Raw genomic sequence first — 24,820 nt, 5'->3', positions numbered from 1 at the left:
CTATTTCTATGTATTTCAAGTATTTGGTACTTTAATGCTTAATAAATACCTCTTAATTTGATGATTTATTGATGATTTATTTCTCCAGTCACAATATTTTGACTCTAACTTCACAATCTAAAATCCTCTGAATGAAGGAGTAGAAATTTCACTCAATTGTGAAGACCATTTTGGATGGCAATTTGGAACTATGCCCAAAGGCCTTTAAAAGACTCTCTGCATTTGGTTCCAGCTATACAACTGCTGGGTTTATGCCCCAAAGAGATCATGTGGAAAAAGACTTGTACAAAATTATTTATAACCACACTCTTTGTGGTGGCAAAAAATTGGAAAATGAGAGGCTGTCCTTTTATTAAGGAATGGCTGAACAAATCGTGGTATCTGTTGGTGATGGATACTATTGTGCTCAAAGGAATAATAAAGTGGAGGAATTCCATGGGAACTGGAACAACCTCCAGGAAGTGATGCAGAGCGAAAGGAGCAGAACCAGGAGAATATTGTACACAGAGACAGATACACTTTGACACAATCGAATGGAATGGACCTCTACTGGCAGCAATGCAATGATCCAGGACAATTCTGAGGGGCTTATGAGAATGAATGCTATTCACATCAAGAGAAAGAACTGTGAGAATAGAAATACAAAAGAAAAACAACTGTCTGATCACATGGGTTGATAGGGATATGATTGGGGATGTAGAATCTAAGGGATGACCCTAATGCAAAAAGTAATAATATGGAAATAGGTTTTGATCAATGACACATGTAAAACCCAATGGATTTGCTTATTGGCTACAGGAGGGAGATGGGAGGAGGGGAGGGAAAGAACATGAATCATGTAACTATGGAAAAATATTCTAAATTACTTAATTAAATAAAATTTTACAAATGAAAAGAAATTTAAAAAAAGAAATCTCACTCAAAAAAAGGAAAGAGCTGGACTAGATCAAGTATTTTCAAATTAGTTCTCTCCCAGAAGTAGTACAATTTTTAGAACATCAGAGATTGAGTCTCTATTCCCTACTGCATTTTCTAGTGGGTACAGAATAGCTCTGAAGTATTCACATTTCTTTTCTTTTGTATTTCAAGGACTTTCTCCAGGTCTGTTATAGGATTTGTTGTTCTTTATGGGAATCAATAAATTAAATCACCATGTGTCTTGGAGTTTGCAGCCTCAGCATTTGTTTTCCTGGAATTGATCTATGTAATTTGGGGGCACTTTGTTTTCTGTGTTCAGAAGTTCTGGTCAATTACCTTATATAACTTTTGACTTGTTATATTCTTCTGGAAAACCTATAATTTTAGCTTGTATCTATACATCCTATGTATGAGAATATTTTGTTTTGCTTGTACAGAGTCAGGAACAGAATCAAGAGAGAAATGAAGTAACGAATATGGCTATCCTGAGTTCCAATAACAATTGACCAATCAGAAAAAATGAGCGACAGAGAAAATGGATTTTTCCAGCTAAGAAGGCTCATTGGATAGATAAATGCTTCTTCCATGTTGAAGGTGGCAGGAAAAGAATTCTGGAAAGTCTGAAGCAAAGCAATGAAGTAGAGGCATATAATTGACTAAAATACACAAAGAATATAAGATTCCACTGTGCTTTTTGTTAAATAATAATGTGAAATTTTGATTTTGATTTGATTCAATAGAAAAAAAACTTTTAATAATTCCTTTCCAACAAGCTGTGTAAAAACATCACACTAGATTTCTAAAAATAGAAAATAGCAAATATACCTTGAAAAAATGAACCTCAAATTATTATTATCAAAGAGGCTTGGATGCTTGCCACAAGTGTGTTTCATGGTTTTGAAGGTTGTCTATTAGGTGGTCTAAATGGAAAAGAGGTTTCCTATAGACAGTGAAGTCCTCCAGGTGTATCTATTTAAAGATGACATAGTAATTTTTTCAAGACTTAAAATTCATAAGAATCTCCTTAATGAGAGCCACAATCACACAAAAGAGTTTGCCAGAAGTAGCCACATAGCAAAACCTATTCAGTAAAAGGATACAGTTAACTGGCAATCTTTAGATCTGGCACATACTTAGTGCATATAAATTTCCAGTAGTATCAAATTCCAATGAAAATAGGATCTCTACCTACTGCATATTAATTTAGAAAACCGCAAATTAACATTAACCATGATATATATTGTATTTGATTTCTTTTAATAAATATTTCCCAATTATATTTTAATTTGTTTTAGGCTACACTTGGCAGTTGTGTAGGCTGCTTTGATCATGAGTTTGAGAACTTTGTAACTTAGATGGATTCAATTTGTAGATAATAAACTAAGACTAGAAATTGAATAAGAGTAAGGGACCTATATTGCCTTTGATAAACTGTATAGCACTTTGAATAACTCTAAGCTTCTTTCTGAAATAAAAATTCATTTTTTTCACCAGTAATGTTTTATTATATTTTCTGAATTATATGTACACAATTTTTTAACATTTGTTTTCTGTCATTCTGTGATACAAATTCTCTCCTTTCCTCTCTCCTCCTTTCTTGAAGCCATAAGCAATTTGACATAAGTTACACATGTGCTATATTATGGAATGCGTAGGTCAATATTGATCATGTCATAAAAGAAAACAACACAAATTGAAGGAAAAGGTCATGAAAAAAATAAAATGAAAAATTGGTATGCTTCAATTTACATTCGGACTCCATCAGTTACTTCTCTGGCAATGGATAGCATTTTTCATAATATGTTGTCTTGAATCATTGTATTTCTTATAAAAACTAAGTCATTCATGATTGATCATCATACAATATTGTTGCTACTGTTTATGATGTCCTCCTAAATCCTCTTACTTTACTTACCTCAGTGGATTGTATCCCATCACAATCATTTGCCACAACTTGTTTAGCCATTGCCTAATTGATGGGTGTCCCTTCAGTTTCCAAGGAGGGTATCTTAAAGAAGCACATGTTAGAGCAATGTGATTATATTTTGAGACCTGGAGCATGAGTTTGGATATGTTCAAAATTGAACTGTAGAAATAATCCAAAGTTATAGAGAGATTGCCCCCCCCCTTTTTCCCTAAATGTCTTAGTTCTTGTTGTCATCCATTGAACTATACTGAATGATAGTTTTAGAACCTGAAGAGACACTGTGACCAACTAGACTAACTCCATTTTTTCAAAGATCAGAAAACTCACAGAGGCTCACAGAGGTGCTGCTATAAGGGTTATACAGTATGGTACAGTGAAGAGTATTGACTCTGGCATCAGAGTACATGAGTTCATCTTCTGCCTTTGATACTAATACTCATGTAACCTTGGAAAAGTAACTTATTCTCCTTTTGCCTAAATTTTAAGGTGGAGGGGAGGGTATAATAGATGGTCTTTAAGTCCTAAATCTATGATCCTATGCCTTTATAATATGTTATTTGAACTTATCAAATCCAAATTTAGTATTTTACCCATTGCACCATGCTACCTTACCACTTTAAATCCGTACAGAATCCCAAAAGACTTATTTTCCAGTTTAGTTGAATTTATTCATTAGAAATACTTAAAAATCCTTCACTGTGTTATTTATGGACTTCAGTTTGGGACTTTGGTATTCCTCTTCCCCTATTGACATTATTAACACAATTTATCATAAACTCCATACACAAAGAAACATAATACTTTTTTTTACTTCCTCTGTATTGAAAATAATTTTCTACCATAATAATACTAAAATGTATCCTCATGCATTGAAATTATTCTTCTAATTTTTCCAAGAAATTTATTTCTAGAGGTTCAATGCTACTGCAATATTTTATTTTTTAGAGTGCTACATTAATTCTCTTTAATTTTCAGTCATTGCATTATTTTGTTTTGTAGAAAGTTTCCACCTTCAAAGTCGTTTGAATTTTCCTTTCCTGAGGATGTAATGAACATGAGATTCTACAGTGAAGCAGAGGAATGTACATATTCCCTCAGAAAAGAAGCCAGTCAGGTCAGTGCCCCAATGCTTAAAAATCAGTGTTACTTTAAGGAATACACCCACCAAAATCTGTTTTCTTCTTTGATTTTCATCAACAATTTTAAAAATCATTGACCTCTACTAAAAACCTTACAGCCTTGCATGTACATACTGAAGTTAGGGATAAATTTAAAAGTTTATTCACGTAATTTGTTCACAATGGAATGCCATCACCTGAGATTAGCTGCACAGGTTCACTGATGAACTGTGCATTGAAGTTTTCCAGACCATAATCATTGGTTATCTTAGAGTGAAATAGAGGGAGATCTTGCTTCTTCTCCAGCAGACCCCAATCTATACTGTGGAGGAACATGTGAGACTTGATATCTGAAAATTCCATTTGTTGTTGGCAGCTAAACCTCTTTTTAGGATCCTTATTTTAAAATACTTTTAAAATGAAAGAAACTTTGACAGAGAGAAATCTTGGGATTTGAATAGGCTTCTCAAAAAGAACTTGGAAGGGGTAATCTTCAGTGTTCAAGTCTGGATAATCGGTGATTATATCAAATGGCAGTCTTCCTGCCATCATCTCAAACATCAAGGGGCAGGAGCCCTCCAGTCCACACTGTATCCATATTCTTCTCCCCTTAGTATTTCAGGTGCAATATAACTTGGTGTCCCACAGAAAGTGCTAACCATGTCTCCTGGGTCCAATCCTTCCCTGTGCTTGTCATAATCTATTAAATTTATGTGATCTTCAGCATCCAAGAAGAGGTTATCTAGTTTTAAGTCTCTATAGATAATTTTTCATTTGTGGATGAAATCTAGTGCAAGATGTATTTCAGCAACATAAAACTTGGTGTGCTCCTCTGGAAGCTTTCTTGGAAGGATGAGATCCTCTCTATTTGCATACTCAATGACAAGGAATAACCAACTAGTAATTTGGAAGCAGGAGTGGAGACCAACAGGGAATGGGTTACCAGAAGCCTGTTCACATACATGCTTCTCTGTCTGCACACAGTCAATTTCTTTGTCATCATGTACCAAATGTTTTTCACTACATTCAAGGCATAGATCTGGTCATTCTTTTTCAATGGCAGTATTGGCATAACTTCCCCAAGCAATAACTCTGATTAAATCAATGTCCTGCAGCCCAGGTCCCCAAGATATTTTAATTCTATCCATTCCATTAATACCTGGCTTCCAGATCCCCAAGATATTTTAATTCTATTCATTCCATTAATACCTGTCTTAACATCCTCAGAATCATCTTGTAAGGCTACCACGTTTCTGGGTTTGATGGAATATATAACCAGTTCAGGTGTTTCTTCAGATGAAGATCATCTTCATCATTTTTATAATTTATTTGAAGTCTTTGGGAAGATATCACCAAATCCATATGGCTTTTGCAGGTCAATGGTACAAGTATATGATACCTATATAGACCCCATATCATTTCACTGCACGAGCTACAGTACAGCTCTTCTGTTAAAAAGTTTGCCTTGAAAAGAAGCCCACTCACTCAGTAGAACTTCCCCCATCTTCTAGCGCCCCCCCCCAGCCAATCTTCACCTGGGCATAGCATTCCTGGCTTCTCTAGGATGCTCAGAAAAACATGATGAGTCCTTCATCTCTTTATTGACAGTACAGGTGAAAAGCTTCTTCCATTTCTATCTGAGATGATATGGTATATGACTCACCTTCATAAGCAATCCATTTTAGGATAATCTGCTACAGTTGGTATAAACTACACATTTCTCTCACTTCTTTGCAAAGTTCATCAGAGGTGGTCAATTAATCCAGGTTTGTTTTTAGCCTGTCCCCGTTGTGATGTGCTTTGATGCTGATGGTCTCCTGGCCCACATTCATCTTGGACCCAATCCTGCATTAATCCCAAGTAGCTGAGTCTGTATCCTAAGATACCTGGCTCCCAAGGGGCCACCAGCATAGGCTTTAGTGCTTGGGGCTAGGGACCAGGGCTCAGAACCCAGGCTGGGGACCAGGAGACTCTTCTCATTTCACCACAGGGCCCACTCAATGAAATAGGAACACCAGGGCAGAAACACCTCCCCAAAAAGGTATTCCTGGGACCAGGCATTGATTATGCAAGGACTCTGAGCTGATCTTACAGAGCTTCTTATACATCTTAAATATATAAATTATTAAATACATCTTAATTTTATTGAACAACAGGAAGAAACTCTGTTTCTTATATAATTAGCAGTAAAATGTTTCATAACATCTCCAATAGAATTAAGAATCACAAAATAAATTTTCCTATTAAAAATGATAGGTCCAAAATGGAGAAAATAGTCATTGTGAAGCCTGAAGCTGTGATATAATATGAGATCTTTTCTAATAGATAAAAGTTTGAGAGGCGGCAGTAGTATAATGGATAAAGAGCTGGTCTTTACTTCAGGTAGATTTCTATTCAAATTCTGTTTCTGACACCTACAATTTTTGTGGTGCAGGACAAGGGACAACCTATATCACTCAATCCCCAAGGAACTTTTTAAGGCGTGCTCTACAGTTCTTTTTACAGAGGCAAAGAATTGGAAAGCCAGGGGATACCCATCAACTGGTGAATGGCTGAATAAGATATAGTATATGATTACAATGAAATGTTATTCTGTAAGAAATGATGAGCAGGAGAACCTCAGAAAAACCTAGAAAGACCTACATGAATTGAAACAGTGAAATGAGGAGAACTGGGAAAAGATTGTCCATAGTAAAAAACTTCTATATAATGAACAATGTTAGTTATTCTCAGCAATACAGTGATCTAAAACAATCCCAAAGAGCTCTTGATGAAGAATACCATCTGCTTCTAGAGAAGGAACTGATGCAGTTTGCTTTCTTTCTTAAAGTTTTTTTTTTATTCCTTCTACCAAAGAATTAATATGAAAAAATACTTTATATGGTTGCACACGTAAAATTTATCTGAGATTGCTTACCATCTGTGGGGAAAAAGGGAGAGAATTCAAGAGATTCAATATTCTTTTTAAAGTTTTGAAAATCATTATTGCATGGAATTGCAGGAAAATTAAATTAATTTTTTAAAAAGATTAATTCTTTACCCACTATTCCACTTAACTTCAGATATGGTTAGAAAACAGCAGAATATAGAACTATTATATCCTGACTACAATCTGGAGTACTAGCTACCCTATCTGGTTCTAATTTATCTGCAAATTAGATAAGCATGATGATCAATTTCAATAAACACAACATGAAGGACCTGACATTTTTCCTGAAATATGACTGTATCTGCCCCATTCATGGACAACAGTTCCCATATTCTGAACTGAGTTGTTATCTAACATAATGAGACATTCTAGAAGTATATGCTTTTTAATTCTAAGGAGTTTAGACCATGGATTTTTTAATTCACTTTTCATAAATTTTGTTAATTCTTATATATTAGGAAGAATTACTGTGAATATCTGAGTCTGAGGTCTGGATCAGAAATGCCATCTAGTCTACTGCTTTTTTCATTTTCTTTGTCCTTTGGAATCCCAAAGAACGACTTCCTTTTCTGCAGAATTTGGTTAATAAATGAAGGAGAGAAGGGTTCTTTTCCAGTGGATGTAACTGTCCCCCTGTAGGGGTTTGGGGAAGGGCTGAAGTCTGATGGATGTCCCCTTAATTAGCTATTACCAATTAAAGATGTTTGGGGATGGTCAAAAGAGGGGCTGAATAATTATCTCCCAAAAATCTATTTATCAACTCAGGTTCACCCCTGGTCATGAGAGAAAACCATGTCATTTTATTGGTTATGATGCTATCCTATCCAGTAAACCTGATATATTATCACCCCAAAATCAGACTCTAGAGATCATTCTAATCAGAACAGAATGAAAGAGTTAAAGAAAGCATTTTGATCTTGGAGTATTAAAAAACACATTAATATAGACTATTGTAGTATATATATATGCATATATATATATGTATATATATGCATATATATATATGCATATATATATATATATAAAGTAATAAGGTAATAAGAGTTCTAAACCACGTGCAGTGGAAGACCATCATGTTGTATCCTGGCAAAAAGAGATATATTTGGATGTGACAACAGTACCAATGGATGCCACCCTGTGCTGGATTAATGTGCAGTTGTGATACTGGGGGTGGGGAGAAGGACACATGCCATATTAGGTCATGTGTCAGAGGACAAACTACAAACTTAAGAATCTAATTTTTAAAAATAAAGAAAATATATAATCATTTCTTGAGGGGGGAAACACTGATCATGTTGTCTAGCCAATGTTATACTATGTAGCTCAGTTACCTATTTTTTCATCACTACAATAAACCTCCCTACTTGTACCAAATAGAAACTAGTGAAAGGTTAGAAAAATAGAATACTGTCAAAGTAATGGAGTTTTACTCCTAAAAACAAACACTGCTAACAGAACCATTCCTAATAGAAATTCTTAGGGAACCTGCTTGAAGGAACAGATGAGAGTGATTTGTGAATATCTTATCATCTGTATGATTAAGTGACCATGGAGGTAAATAGTCTTCCTCAAGTCATCTTTGTTTCCTCTATGAAAATGCAATTTGCTCCAGCAAATTGATGGCATGCAAGTAAACTTCAGCCCAGTCCCAGTGGGAATGATCACATTCCACATCTGAATTAATTAGATTTCATCTCATTGTGCTTAATTTGCATGGTTCCTACACAGCTTGTGCTGCTATAGGGAAATCATGTCAATGTTTTCCCCTTGCCTTCACCTTTGAGGAATATTTTTGTAAGTGTTATTGCAAAGGTTCACTATACAGTTTAATTAGGATTACAATAAGAATGGCTAGTGCTAGACTGTTAAATGTCAGGATTCAACAATTTCTCATTAATGGGGAGCATGAAGTAGCAGCTACCCAGGATAGTCTCTTTGGCCTTAATCTGATGCTACACAACTCTCACATCCCAGAAGGAAAATATTAGAGCAATGAAGTTAAAACTGAGGAGAAAACAGACTAGCTCTTGCTCAAAAGGCTGAGAGCCACTATTATGGGGAAGATTATCTCTTAAATCAGGAAGATCATTCCATTTCTTTTTCTAACTTTCTAGGGTATTTCTTCTTTGTTTACTTCATGGAATAAAGTCTGTGAATGCCCACTTAGCTAGCACACCAGGTAAAAGGAGTCAGACGCATTAGCTCAAGAAAAATACAGAGCCCACAAGGTTAAAGCATGGATACATCAGTTTCCATTGCAATGAGGAGATAGGAATAAAAGTTGGATGAATAGTGGAACTTGGTAGGCTTATGAATATGCCTACTTATTCAAAAAGGAGGAAAATCTACAATGACATATGCTAAAGAAATAGGGAAAGGTAACAGTAGCTAGGTAAGCTAGGTATAGGATAAAGGTTCAAATCCTGGGTCCAAAAGTTGCTACCTGTGTGATTTGAGGCAATCATATAAATACATGGACTCAATTTCCTTAATTAAAAAAATTAAAGGTTTAAGGCTTGAGGAAGTCTAAGATATTTCAATAGGGATTTTTAAACAGGGGATTAATATTGTTATACTTATGCCTTAGGGAAAAATAATTTTTGGCAACTGTTCAGAAGATAAATAGAAAAAATGGGTAACACAAATCATTTACAACATTGAAAATGCAAAGCAACTATGTAATATTTATATGATATCATATTCATAAAATTCAATTATGCTCTTCCACCAGTTCATAATATCTATGGGGAGAGTGTTCAAACACCTAAAATTGCACATATATAGGGAACACATTTGACTGGGCAACTGACAAGTTTAGAATTATAGACATCAGTTTCTTCTTTCTATCTTGGGAACAACCTCTAAAGTTCCATGATCTGGTGAATATGGCTTTTGGGTCAAACAAATGCTTCCACTGCTAAACCAAACTGTGTTTCACTAACACCTCAGTGGACACAAAACCTCAGCTGAAGCTTCTCTGATTCTTTTCGTCCAAGTTTCTTTGCTTCCAAGATGTTCCTTTGCTCAGTTGGATTAATTCCTCGACAACCATTGCAGTTTCCATCACTTCCAACTTTAGACTTAGCAGATATCTTCAGCTAAAAGAGTATGGCCATTTTTTAAGGAAAAGGTAATGACCTATAACCTCAATTTGGCAAAATATTTTCTATTTCTACTTTGCTTCAAGATTCTTCTTCTCTACCACTTAGCAACAATAGGTGACAGTAGGAAGGAGTGATTTTCTGCCTTTTGGGCAACAAATCATAATAGAAAGCAGAGTATATTTTTTCTATTTCTTTTTCTGAGCAGCAGGTGGCAGAAGAGACATCATTATCTCTCTTTGCCTTATCAAGCGGCCCCAAATGAGTGATATTTCCTCCCAAGAATTATGGTCTCTTTTCACATGATTCTGAATTCTGTCCTTTGATCTTTGTATCTCCTATCTTCTTTTCTTGGTTCATGAGCATTTCTTTCTAAGTAATCCCTCCCAATTTTTCATCCATCTATAATCAGTTGTATCTTATCCATTTATCCTATAATCATAGAAAAATTCTAGTGTAGCTATTTCAACAATCATTTTTTTAAACCTCACCCTCTGTCTTAGAATCAGTACTGTATATTTGCTCGAAGGCAGAAGAATGGTGAGAGCTAGGCAATGAAAGTTAAGTGACTTGACCATGGTGGCTCAGCTAGAAAGTTTCTGAGGTCTAATTTGAACCCAGTACTTTCTGTCCCTGTGCCTGGCTCTCAATCCCCAGAGCCACCTATCTGTCCCCTGTTTCCCCAATTGTTCATCTAAAAATTCTCAGATTTTTTTCATATGCAAATCATTGAAGTAAACTATATAGTCCATTTGCTCCATTGTTCTACACTTTTTCATATGCAAATAAGCAAACACTTTCTCAAAACAAGTCCCAAGCTGGAATCAACTAAGCAACCACTTTATTTAGAACTCTAAAATATGCTCCAAACAAGTAATCTATCAAAGGCAACCCCTCTCCCCATTTATTGATAATTTACATAGAAAATTGTCAAATAAGCATTCAATAAGCATACATTCAATGAAACCAGGGAAATAAATAACAGATGATTCAAACTATTAAAAATTTTAAATGACAGCATAGCATCCACTAGGTATGAACTTACCCTAATTGCAAAACAGATATCCAGAAATGAACAGTCATCTTTGCCTAGCCAAACCTTAAAATAGATGGCAACCATCCCACATTTAAAACTTTCTCCATTGATATTCATTCATGGATATTTCTTGAATCATTTATTGTAGTAATTTTTATAAGAAAAAATATCTAAAGAAGAATGTAAAGTCAATGAGTAGGGCACCTAGGTGGCACAGCAGATAGAGTGCTGACCCTGGAATGAAGAAGATAGATTCCTGAGTTCAAACCCTGGGCAAGTCACTTACTCCTGTTTGCTTCCATTTCTTTATCTATAAAATGAACTGGAGTAAGAAATAGCAATCCATTCCAATATCCCTGCCAAGATATCCCCAAATAGGGCTAGGAAGAATTAAATACAAATGAAAACAACTCAACAACAATCAAAAAATTCTTGAGAATATTTCTTTATATATATATATATATATATATATATATATATAAATACTTTATATAATACATTGCATATGGTATTGGATTAATATAGGTTCATTAGTTGAATCAAATCTGGGCCAGTTAAATTGCATATACTAAAAGACAAAGAAATGAGCTAGATGACAGACACCCTATTATTTGATGGGGGGTTTTTTCCCTTCATGTTCCTTTTGTGAAAAAATATAGTTTGAAGGGCCAGCTGGGGGATTCAGTAGATTGACAGCCAGGCCTAGCTAGAGCTGGGAGGTCCTGGGTTCAAATTTTACCACAGACACTTTCTAGCTGTGTGATCCTAGCAAGTCACTTAACTCCCATTGCCTAGTCCTTACTGTTCTTCTGCCCTGGAACCAATACACAGTATTGATTTTAGAATAGAAGGGAAGGAAGGAAGGAAGGAAGGAAGGAAGGAAGGAAGAAAGAAAGAAAGAAGGAAGAAAGAAAGAAAGAAAGAAAGAAAGAAAGAAAGAAAGAAAGAAAGAAAGAAAGAAAGAAAGAAAGAAAGAAAGAAAGAAAGAAAGAAAGAAAGAAAGAAAGAAAGAAAGAAAGAAAGAAAGAAAGAAAGAAAGAAAGAAAGAAAGAAAGAAAGAAAGAAAGAAAGAAAGAAAGAAAGAAAGAAAGGAAGGAAGAAAGGAAGGAAGGAAGAAAGGAAGAAAGAAAGGAAGAAAGAGAAGAAAGAAAGAAAGAAAGAAAGAAAGAAAGAAAGAAAGAAAGAAAGAAAGAAAGAAAGAAAGAAAGAAAGAAAGAAAGAAAGAAAGAAAGAAAGAAAGAAAGAAAGAAAGAAAGAAAGAGAAAAGAAAAGAAAAAAATTTAATTTGAAAGAAGAGACACAATATAGACAAAGTACTCTTGCCTATGATACAACAGTGAAAAAATCACTTGCCTCTTGGAATCAAGTTTACCAAAAATTGTGCCTCTATGATCAGGAACAAAATTTTCAGTCTCCTCAATGTGGACATAACTGAAGACAAATACATTTAGTATTTGTGGATATAGCACAAAGAAATAAAGATTTCTTATTCAAAAAGCAATGGATAGAACAAGGAATAATGGGAAAAATGGAAGGTAGGATAGCACATGAAGTTGGCTGTACTAATCAACTATAGATATGAATGCCTAACTAACTGTGATCTTCAACAAGTGAGGGAAGATAACATACTATTGTATAAAGGAACAGTCTTGGAGTCAAAGGATCTGGGTTTAAATCCTGGCTTTGCTACCAAGCACTTCAAACAATGCCTAGCATGTGATATGTAATTAATAAATGTTTATTGACTGACTTAGTGTTTATGCCTTCCTTATCTCAAAATCATGGGTTTTGATCTCTAAAATCTCTTCCAAATTGAAATCTATGATTCTGTCACTTAATCCTTTGATGCCTCAATGTCTTTACCTTTAAAATGGGTATAGTAATATTTGTAATACCTATCTCTTGGGTTTTTTGTAAGGATAATACTTGGTAATTTTAGTGCTTTTTAAAAAAAGGGTGAGTTATTTGCCTAATTCATTGAGAAAGTGAAGAGACATTGATGATTCACTGCTCTGAATATAAGCATGAAGGCTCTAAGGGTGCTGAATATGTATTGCATTGCTCCAGAAACCAACAGAACTCCAAGGCTTGATGATTTATGAAGCCAATAGCACCACTCACTGGAGTTAGGGTTGCAAGTTTCAGCACCAGCTATCCACTCCCAAGCCTCCTGATCAAAGGGACACATGGAGAGATCGATGCCCTATATCCCTGAACAATGTTAAATGTGTTTTGAGACATCTACTAAAAAAAAGAATCATTGATGAATTCTGTATTTTATTTTATTTATCTGGACTGTTCTCTTGTGTACAACTTGTGAAAGGTCACTAGAGAATTTAAATCAAGCAAGTATTAAAATTGCCTTCCCCATGGAGGATATTTCCTTCATTTAGGAAAGAGAGATGGAGGTGAGAGAGACAGAAAGGAATTTGACTAACACGTGCTTACAAAAATGGTTGAACTAAAAACTTATTTTCATGACAATTTCCTAACCAACTTCCTAATTAGCAAAAGACCATTCCCCCTTCTCTGAATAGCGACTTTTTTTTTTGTTTTTACTTAAACATACTAATTGTTAAGTAAAAGAGTACATAGTAAGATGGTAGGTCACCTCCTAACTGCATGACTTGCTCCTCAGCTTTTTTTGCTGGCTCATCACCCATATCATGGCCCCTAACTGTGGCAATGTAGTTCTTCTTTATGGTTCTGGCATAGGTCTTTTTCCCCTTCTACTATCTCTCTTTCTCTGACTGTCTCTGTCTTTATGTCCTGTCTATGTCTCCATCTCTTTTTCTGGTTTGTTTATCTTTCTCTGTCTTTCTGACTGTTGCTGCCTGTCTGTCTGTCTCTGTGTCTGTTCATCTATCTCTCTCTCTTTTTTCTTCCTTGCTCCCTCTCTCTTTCCTTATCAGCTCTGGTGGATTTAACTATCATCTTTATGCAGACAACTCCAAGATCTGAATATCCTACCCCAATCTCTCAGTGAAGTGAATAAAGTAAGACTAGTGTTGCAAAAGCCAAGAAAGTCGAAGAGTAACCTGGAAGGGAATCAGGTTGACAGTGCCAGATGTTTGTTGCAGGTAGATCAGAAAGGATTAAGACTGAAACTGACTACACATTCTCCTTATAATCATTTGTAACCTGAGTTCCACACATAACCAATCTGCTGAGATAAATATTTTTAAGCTGCCCAACAATCTCTTGATTTCAAAATCCAGTGGTCCTTGTTCAGTTTAACTTTCCTTGACCTCTTTATCCATTTTCACACTGTTGATCACTGTCCTATTATATCCTCTGCTACAGGGACATCATCATCTCCTGAAGGTCTTCCTTTTTTTCTAACCATTACTCCTACCTCCTCATCCTCTTCCTATCTCCTTTTGAAGTTCCCAAAAATCTAAGCATTTCTGCTTCTCTTCCTCTCTTCTATCTATGTCTTCTTCTTTGGAAATCTCATTTATTCTTACAGCTTCGAATACTATTCATACAGATGTTCACCAAGTCTATATACTCAGCCCTGATATCTCTTCTGAGTCCCAGGTCCAAATCTCTAAATATAAACCAAATATCTCCATTCCCTCTGCTGCTCAAACTCAATAGGACCAAACCATAACTTATTATCTTTCACCTTAATCTGTTCCTTCATCCACCAATGAATTTTAAAAATGGATTAAGTACTTAGTACTTGCTGGACCCCTCTTCTGGTCCCCTACAATATTTGTGCCTTCCCTTTGAGAATGCTTACAATGGGTCCTGTAAACATCTTATATTTGCATAGTTGTTTGCTTGTTGTCTCCTTCATCATTCCTTAAGGTAAGCAGTCAGTGTTTTTGCCTTTCTTTATACACCCAGTATATCACACAGTGTCTACAGAGTGAGGACCTAATAAAAGCTTATTGAATTGATTTACCTTGTCATACCCTAGGGATACAAAGTCAAGAACAGAACAGTCCTTGCTGCCAAGGAGTCTATATTCTATCCAAGGAAATAATATGTGTGCACAGGAAATAAATATGAAATATATGAAGAGTAAATGCAAGGTAATTTTGGGTGCAGTAGGAGAGGAAGGGAGGATCCTGGCAGCTAGGGGGGACTCAGACTGGATTCAGGTTGGAGGATCTTATCTTTTTATGGTGGCAAAGATTTGGAAACAAGGGGAAAGGATGCCCATCAATTTGGAAATGAATGAATAAGTATGTGAATGTAATGAAATGCTATTGTGCTATAAAAAAGAATGAAAAAAATGCATTCAGAAAAATCTGGGGAAACCTCCACAAGTTGATGCAAAGTGAAGTGAGCAGAACTAGGGTAAGAGCAAAATTATAAGAAACATCAACTGTGAGAGAACTCTATTGAATATAAAGATTTAGCACAACCACAAAGACTCATGATATAAAATGTTATCCACTTACAATGAGAGAAGTGATAGACTCAGATTGCAGATTGAAGCATTTTTCTCTTTCTTTAATGGTCTATTTTTAGAACATGGCTAGTGTGGAAGTATGTTAATACATTTTGCATGATTATAATTGTAACTGAGCATTCGTGGCCTACTCAGTAGGTAGGGGAAAGGGAAAGAGAGATCCTTTGGAAAGACTCTAACCCTGACCTTGTAAAATTAGGAGAAAAGGCTTGTTCGCTCTCAGATCAAGTGACCTAAAGGGATCAAAGTCCTTCTTGAGGCTCAGAATGGTAGCGGCAATGATGGGGTGACAGGGACCTAGAAACATCGGAGTGTATTCACAGAGAAGGAACTGGGGGACAGCTGTGAGTACTGTCTTGCCTGGATCACTAATCTTTGTAGTCTGGTGCACCCTGTAGTCAGCACCCTGAGAGAGTTTTCCTTGGGTGCACACTCACATGTACACTCTCGTGAGCCCTAAAGAGGGACAAAAAGCATGCAGAGACTATTGATCTCCAGGTACTTTAACCAAAGTGAGAGCTGCTGCTTGTATTCACACTGTTTCCTTTACCCTTATCTGACTAAAAGTGGCTTTTACAGGGAGCTTATGGACTAAGTCAGGCAAACATAATCATATGAGTGCATTCAGACAAACACTAATTAGATCATGCTGTCAGAAAGCAAGCACTGGCCTATTTTATTTATCAAACATTTTGAAGCATCTACTAGGTGCCTTCTATATGTAAGGCACTGTGCTAGTTTCTCTGAGAGAGCACATAGAGGATTCTTTCTCTACTTTCTAGGAACTTTTTGTCAGAAAGTAGGGAGACATAAAAAGGTAAGAAAGAGTTTAAGACTGTAGGATTATAGATTTTAAAATGACAGTGGCCTTACCTAGCCAAAATCTCACATTTCACAAAAGAAAAAACAAAGATCCGAGGAAGTTCAGTTTTATTCAACAGTCAATCAATATTTATTAAGTTCCTAATTGATGTCAGGCACTATGCTAAGTGCTGAGGATACAAAAAGACAGTTCCTGCCTTCAAGGAGTTTAGGATGGAAAGGGGGAGACAATATGCTAACAAATATGTACAAATCAAGCCAAATACAGGAAAAATAGAAAATAATTATCAGAGGAAAGGCACTCTAATTAACATGGATAGAGAAAGGCTTAATGCAAAGGATAAGGTTTTAGTGGAAACTTCAATAAAGCTAAGGAGATTAGCGGATGGAGTGAAGAAAAGAGCATTCCAGGCATGAGGTACAGATGACAATGTATCTTGGATGGATGGGTAGATGAGTTGTGTTAAATTAGAGAAAATGATTCTCTGTATGTTATAGGGCAGGATCTTCACCCTTGAAGGGACGAAGGAACCTTGTGTTACCATTCAAATATAAAATTTTGACAGGTACAATCTCATTCCCTCAACCTCCAGGAAGAGCTAAAAATCAAGGTGAGGATTTAGAGAAGGAAATTATTACAAGCCATAAATAGTGAAGACATATGTTTGAGACCTGATAGAAGCCAGAAAGGCTACATAATTTTCCTCTCTGAGTTAGCAGTCTTGAGAACAGGTTTCTTTTCCACTTGCAGTAACTTTTTAAGGAAAAATTTAGGGTCCTTTTTGAAAATAAAGACCACATGAATGATCAATTGTGATAGGCTTAGCTACTCTCACCTATACAATGATCCAGGACAATTCTGAGGTTCTTAGGGCAAAGAATGCTATCCACCTCCAGAGAAAGAACTGTTGGGATGGAATACAGATGAAGAAATATGATTTTTCACTTGGTTTTTGTTTGGGGGTTTTGTTTTTCATAATTATTATCTTACAGAAATGAACAATAGAAAATGTGTTTTGTATGATCATACATGTATATCCTAGATCAAATCCCTACCAGCATCAGGAGGGAGTCGACAATTTGGATCAAATAACTTTGGAAAACTTATGTGGAAATGTGTTATTACATATAACTGGAATAAAAGAAAAGAAAATAAAAACCCCATGGCTAACCTTTCCTCTCCCTCTCTTCTCTTTATGTTTCTTCTGTTTCTCTCTTCTTCTCTTCTCTTTCCCCATCTCTCTCTCTCTCCTTCTGTGTCTCTATCTCTGTCTGTCTCCTCTCTCTCCTTCATACTTAGCACAAGGCTCTGGGGAATGCACTACAGAATAATAGCAGAAGTCTACATTTCTCTCCTTTTATAACTTCCAAACCTCTGGACCTAGGATCTTTATATCAGCATAGAGGAAACAAATAAACATATTTAATATGTAAGGAATATTGAGGATTAACTTCCAAATTAGATTTTCTACACATTAAAATCATTTTGGTAAATCAGAATTTTGTTTTTTTCTAAAAACATATAATTATAGAATTTCTATCATAAAACCACAGAATTTTAGATTTGGAAGTGTTTCAATGTCTATCTAATCCAACCCATACATTAAAAGGAATTCTTTATATAGCATACCCTATAAACAGTCATCCAGCCAGGCCTTAAAGACCTTCAACGAGTAAGAATCAACTATGAAAGATATTCTATTCGATTTTCAGGAAGCTCTAATTATATAAAGCCAAAATCTGCCTCTGCAATGTCTACTCAGTGTACCTAGTTCTTGCCTCTAGGGCCAAGATGTACAAGTCTAATCCCTCTTCTAAGTGACAGCCTTTCAATTACTTGAAGCTATTCTGTCCTCTCAAGACTTCCTTTCTCCAGACTAAATATCCCCAGATTATCCTATGGCATTAATTCCAAGCCCTTAACTAGTCTGGTTACTCTCTTCATATGCCTTTCAGTTTATTAATATCTATCTTAACATGTGGTATCAGAAGCTTTCATAATACTTTGGATACCCAGGCACAGTACAAGGAACCTATTTCCCCCTTATTCCTGGAGGTTGGGTCTCTCAGTGTGGTCCTGTCTGTTCTATAAACAGAGGTGTGTGTGTGTGTGTGTGTGTGTGTGTGTGTGTGTGTGAGAGAGAGAGAGAGAGAGAGAGAGAGAGAGAGAGAGAGAGAAAGAGAGAGAGAGAGAGAGAGAAGGAAAGAGACAGACAGACACAGAGAGACAGAGACAGACAGAGACAAAAACAGAAAGACAGAGACAGAGACAGGCAGACAGAGAGAAAGAGAAAGAGATAGACAGAGAGAGACAAAAAGAGAAAGAGAGTTCAAGGAGGTGAAAAAATACTCTGTTGACAAAAATACTTGGGATTTCAAGAAGACACTTAACTAGGGACTTGAGGGTAGAGTGAGGGATTAGAAGTAAATAACAATATTAGGCATAACAGATCTCTATTTTGTGTCAGGTACCAAAGAAGAGTATGAGGACTGGATTTGGTTTGGGGGCAGAGGTGAGGGGGGGATATTCTACCTTGTCAAGGAGTCAGCAGCCAAGATCTGCATGAGTTACTAAAGGAAGAAAAAAATGGCCTGTGTTTCATCCCTACTCTCTGTGATAAATGTATTAATTTCCTGTTTTCTTGGTAACATTTGTGCCCGGAATGGAATGATTTCAAAGGCATTTGACATACAACATTCCTACATTTAAATATATGTATATATATTACATATATAAGCATAAAGAGGATTTTGAGACAAGTACAAAAAATGGTTAATATTTTGTTAAAAATTTTATGCCAGTACTTTAGGTAAAAGCAGAAAAGCAAAATAGATGCCCAATAACTGGGAAATGGCTAAATAAGCTGTGGTACATGAACATAATTAAATTCTATTTGTCTCAGATGAAACAATAACTAGAACGTGTTCACAAAAGTATGGGAAGACATATAAACTGATGCAAAGGGAAGTGAGGAAGACCAGGAAAACAATGTAGGCAATATCAAAGGAAGGAACAATGACAAAATAACCAGTAATAGACAACTTGATCTTAAAGAAGAGATATAATACCTCCCATCTATTTTTGCATAAAGGAGCCCCTATGGATGAAGAACATTGCATAGGCTATCAGACTTGGCTGATAAATTGTTCGCCTTTGTTAGGCTACTTACCCCCCTCTTTTTATAAATTTGTTGTTATAAATAATTACTCAAGTAGTTGGCCCCAAGACTGGAGGTCCTAGGTTCAAATTTGACCCGAGACAAATGCTAACTATGTGAGCCTGGGAAAATCACTTAATCCCCATTATTCAACCCTTATCACTCTTCTGTCTGGGAACCAATACACAGTGTTGATCCTAAAATGGAGGGTAGAGGTTTAAAAAAAAGAAAAGGGAAAAAGGGGGGGAAACGATGATTCTAGATGGGAAAGAATGGATGGATATGTTGGGAAATGAGGATTATGTAAAAGTAAAATATAAAGTTAATTTAAAACACAAAAAATAAGTAGAGGAAGATGTGTGGGAAGGGAGGGAGTCCATGTAAACTAGAGATTCACCTGCAGATTCACTCTTGCAGTCACTGCCAGAATCCTAGGAGGCCAAAGAGTCGTGTTGGCAAGGCTTGAATACTATAGGATCAAAAAATCCAATGCCAAAGCCAATCCCAATTTAGATCAAGTTCGTCTGGCTTCATACCTTTTCAGACTACAAAGACTATCTCAGGTTGTTTGACCTCAAATCAAAGACAAAGGGAGCAGGGTATATAATAAAGGAAGTACCTGGAATCTAGACCACCTGAAATGAAGGTTCTAATCATCCCTTTGCTGCCATCTAGTTGTGTAACACTGGGGTAATTCGCTTTCCATCTGGGGATTACAGGTTCATCCCTCAAGTGAAAGGTAGATTGAATTAAATTCTAAAAATCTCTTTCTACTTGAGCATACTCTAAGTCTTCTGCTATGTAACTATTTCCCCAAATCTGTGATCTCATCGTAGTGGGTATTTTCATCCACAGCTCCTCATCTAGAGTGGTTCTTGTCTAGGTTCTCCTCCCATAGATCAGGGTGGAAATGAAAAAGGCAAGGAACGTTCTTGTAATTCAGGATCTGGTCACCAGATGACAGCATCCTACTACAGAGTTTCAGAGTTCTGCTTCCATTTTAGTAACTAACCCAACTATACTCATGAATTTAAGATTTAAGGCAAATGGGGCATCTCTGCTCCTTTTTCTGTTCTCATTTTCATGCTGTTGTTAATAACGAATCTTAGGGTCATATACCTAAGAGATGGAGAAACCTTAGAAACCAATGAGTCCAACCTCCTTGTTTTACAAACAAGGATGCTGAGGCTCAGAGAGAGATGATGACCTATCCAAAATCACAAGGGGAATAAATTTCAGTGATAGGATTTGAACTCATCTTCTCATGCCAGGACCAATGATCTTTCCCACTATATCCCACTGTCTTCCCAAGAAGTTTGTGAACATGATGTAATTTGTATTTTTTTTGTATTTACACAAAATTTTTGTTCATTCGTTTTTCAGTTGTGTCTATCTCTTTGGGACCCCTTTTGGACTTTTCTTGGCATAGATCCTGGAGGGCTTTGTAATTTCCCTCTTTGGCTCCTTAGACAGATGGGGAAACTGAGGCCAGCAGGGTTAAGTGACTTTCCCAGAGCTAGTAAATGTCTAAAGTCAGATTTGCATGAAAGAATTTGAGCCTTCCTGATTCCTGGTTGCAACTCTATCCACTGTACCCCATAGCTATCCATGTACACATATATAATAATCATCTAAATGTCAATAAGTGATTTGTCATGATGAGTAGTAATATTTTCTTGACTTTTTTTTTAACCCTCACCTTCTATATTAGAATTAAGCCTAAATATTGGTTCCAAGACAGAAGAGCAATAAAGGCTAGACAATTGGGATTAAGTGACCTGCTCCAGGTCATTAAACTAGGAAGTATCTGAGGCCAAATTTGAACCCAGAACCTCTCATGTCCAGATGTTGCTTTCTATCTACTGAGCAACTTAATTGCATCATTTTCAGGGAAGATGTTATATATTATTGCTTCAAGCAGGAGGTAGGGAGGCAACAAGCATTTATTAAGCACCTATTATATTCCATGAGCAGGACTAAGTGGTTAACAAATATGACCTCATTTGATCCTCACAAATACCCTGGGAAAGAGATGTCATTTTTATTCCTGTTTTAACTTGAAGAAACTGAGGAAGACAGAGATTAAACAATTTATCTGGTGTCCCAGAGCTAGTAAATGTCTGAAGTAGGATTTGAACTTAGGTCTTCCAAGTGCCAGGGATACTGCTTTCTCCACTACTGCCTCAAACAGGAGGTCTTGAATCTTCAAAGAGGTACAAAATCATTTCAAATCCCTTGACATTCAAAGGGAAAGCCAATGAGTGCATCTATTATATTTTTACTTCTGGAAACCATATTTTAAGAAGGAAATTGGTAAGCTAGAGAATGCCCACAGGAGAACAACAGTTCCTGCTCTATGAAGACAATATAAAGGAGCTAGAGATACTTAATAACAGTGGGGAAGGAAATGGCAAACTGCTCCAGTATCTTTGCCAAGTAAACAATGAATGAGGTCACAAAGGGTCAGACAGATGTAAAAAATAACCCAAAAAGGCATTTTAAGGGATGTCCGGGTGACTCAGTATATTGAGAACCAGACCTAGAGATGGGAGGTCCCAAATTCAAATCTAGACTCAGATACTTCCCAGCTGTGTGACCCTGGGCAAGTCATTTAACCCCTATTGCCTAGCTCTTTCTGCTTTTCTGCCTTGGAACCAATACACAGTATTGATTCTAAGATGGAAGATAAAAGTGTTTGGGGTTTTTTAAGGCATTTATATAGCACTATAAAGTTTGCAAAGCACTTTATAAATATTATATTTAATCTTCAGGAAAGCAAGGTCAGGGTGGGAGGAGGGAGAACAGGGAAAAATCTATTATCATTCCCAATTTACAGTTGAGGAAACTGAGACAGACAGAAGTTAAATAATTTGCCCAGGGTCAACAGTAAATGTCTCAGGCAGGATTTGAATTCAAGTCCCCTGACTCCAAGCCCAACAGGCTACTTACTGTGCTACCAACTGCCTCTCATATGAAGAGTAATATCAAGAAGGAGAAAGCACTTAGATCTGCTCAAAAAACAAAACAAAACCATAAAGGAGGTCGTAGTCCCAGGGTCAGTGCTCTCTGCACTCTTCTGCCTAGCTGCCATCCCCTATAATATATGTGACCTAAAGAAGAGGAGACCTGGAGTGTGGGAAGGGAACCTAATGATGATCTTCAAATATTTGAAGGATTCTCATGTAGAACTGTGATTAGATTTGTTCTGAGTTACCTTCTGGCATCCTGATTATTGTTTAACATTGATTCCTTTTTTTTTTAACCCTTACCTTCTGTCTTGGAGTCAACACTATGTATGGGCTCCAAGGCAGAAGAGTGGTAAGGGCTAGGCAATGGGGGTCAAGTGACTTGCCCAGGGTCATACTGCTGGGAAGTGTCTGAGGCCAGATTTGAACCTAGGACCTCCTGTCTCTAGGCCTGGCTCTCAGTCCACTGAGCCACTCAGCTGCCCCCTTAATATTGATTCTTAAGAAAAAATGGGCACCCACAACCCACTTTTAAGTTAAATGTCTCATTTTAACATGTCCTCATCATTCTCTTAAGTGTAGACATTAACAAAATAATTATTAATAATAATATATTATATAGTTTATATAATACATAATAATACATTAAATCCTGATTTGTGGCATTTGCTGTTTTGTGAGATGTAAATGTTCACACTGAAAATTTAACAATTAACTTTAGAGAGAGAGCAAGAAAGCTCCAATATGCCCCCTGGTCTGGTCTCAAATAAAAGTAAAATGTAAGACTGATGTTAGGAAAATTTTCCCAAGTTGGGGCATGGAAGTGGATTCCCCCTTATTAGAGATCTTCAATTAGAAGCTAGACAATTGATAGTAAGATATGCTGGAGAAAGGATTTGTATAATTAGATTTTCTCCCCAAGACTCTAAATCCCAACTTCCTATGTTCCTTCTTATATTTTGTGCTAATGTAGGAAGGATAGAAGTTTTGTGTAGGTCCATCCTCTCACTCTTGCTTTCTCTGATCACGGCTGGGAAAGCAGACTTTATGCCCAGCAGGAGAATATACACACATGGGTTTACGTTTTGTTAGATAATTATGTTTGAACTTCTATTTCTTTTAGTTTATTTTCTTTCTAGTTCAAGTGATTATTAATAAAATTTATAAAATATAATACTTGGAGTTTGAGGATATTGATTTAAATCTTACAGATTCTTTTCCAGGTATAGGTCAGAGTGATTGACCACTGAGATCTCTCTCACTTCTGAACCCCTGTGTTCCTAGAAGTTGCCAGGGGAGTTCAATATGTGTTCCATACTTTACCTGGGACATATTATGGGTGGGATGGGGGGGTGGAGGAATTAGCTGGTTACTCCCATTATAATTTTCAGAATTAAGGGAATCTAACACCATAAGAAACACCATGATGAGTAAAGGCACAGTCATGTTCCTCACTCAGTAAGAAGACCAATATGACTAGAGCAGTGAAAGCATTTGCATAAATTATAGAAAACACAATCAGCTTATCTTGGTGGAATGAGATAATGAAAGGTTTAGAATGCCAGGGGGAGGATTTTAGGTTTCAAAGAACCCCAAAATTAGAAGATAGCTCAGATGATGACTAATCTAACCCAAACCTAAACAAAAATTCCCCCTACAAATAAAAATAAAATTCATCTGGAAGAACAAAATATCATGAATATAACAGTAATCGATGAAAAAAAAATATAAAGATGGCTTAGCAGTACCAGATTTCATACTGTATTACAAAGCAGTATTCATAAAAACAATCTGATACTGCCTAAGAAATGGAGTTGTGGATCAATGGCATATTTTTAAAAACAAAATATTACAAATTTTTGTTAACACATAATTCAAGAAAAAAAACTAAAATTGTGAATTAAATGAAAATTGAATGTTAAAAAACCTTGTTTTGGTTTTAAGGATTACTACAAAAATAAATAATAAAAGAAATAGGCTTTGAGTGGTAATATACATATAACCCAGTGGGATTGCTTGTGAACTCTGGGAGGGGGAGGGAGGGGTCAAGGGAGGGAAGGGGATGGAAGGGAGACATGAATCATGTAACCATGGAGGGGAAAATGTAAAAATAAGATTAAAAAAGCTTTTCTACAAAATCCCAAACAAATGATCAATCAGTCTTAATTTGATAACTCTTACAATGATGGAGGTTTACTATCTATTCATGTAGTCAATATTACTTTTACACAGCTTTAATAGTTAAAAAGCTCTTACTTATATTGAATGGCAGTCTGGTTCTTTGAAACTTAAACTTTTTCAGCTCTCTAAGGCCAAGCAAAATCATTCTGATCCCTTTTTCACATAATACGCTTTCAGACCCTTGAAGTTGTCTTGTACCTCCTCATCACCAAAAACACCAAACTTCTTCCTCAGGTTAGTA

General features: G+C 36.2%; 1 pseudogene; it reads right to left on the bottom strand.

Moving 5' to 3' along the window:
• Positions 1–4,140: 4,140 nt before the first annotated feature.
• On the bottom strand, positions 4,141–5,795 carry LOC100015208 (protein kinase C zeta type-like; annotated as a pseudogene).
• Positions 5,796–24,820: the final 19,025 nt, after the last annotated feature.

Source organism: Monodelphis domestica, chromosome 3 (assembly GCF_027887165.1).
Source record: "Monodelphis domestica isolate mMonDom1 chromosome 3, mMonDom1.pri, whole genome shotgun sequence".
In the NCBI taxonomy this organism is placed as follows: Eukaryota; Metazoa; Chordata; class Mammalia; order Didelphimorphia; family Didelphidae; genus Monodelphis; species Monodelphis domestica.
This window is presented reverse-complemented; position numbering and strand designations above follow the sequence as displayed.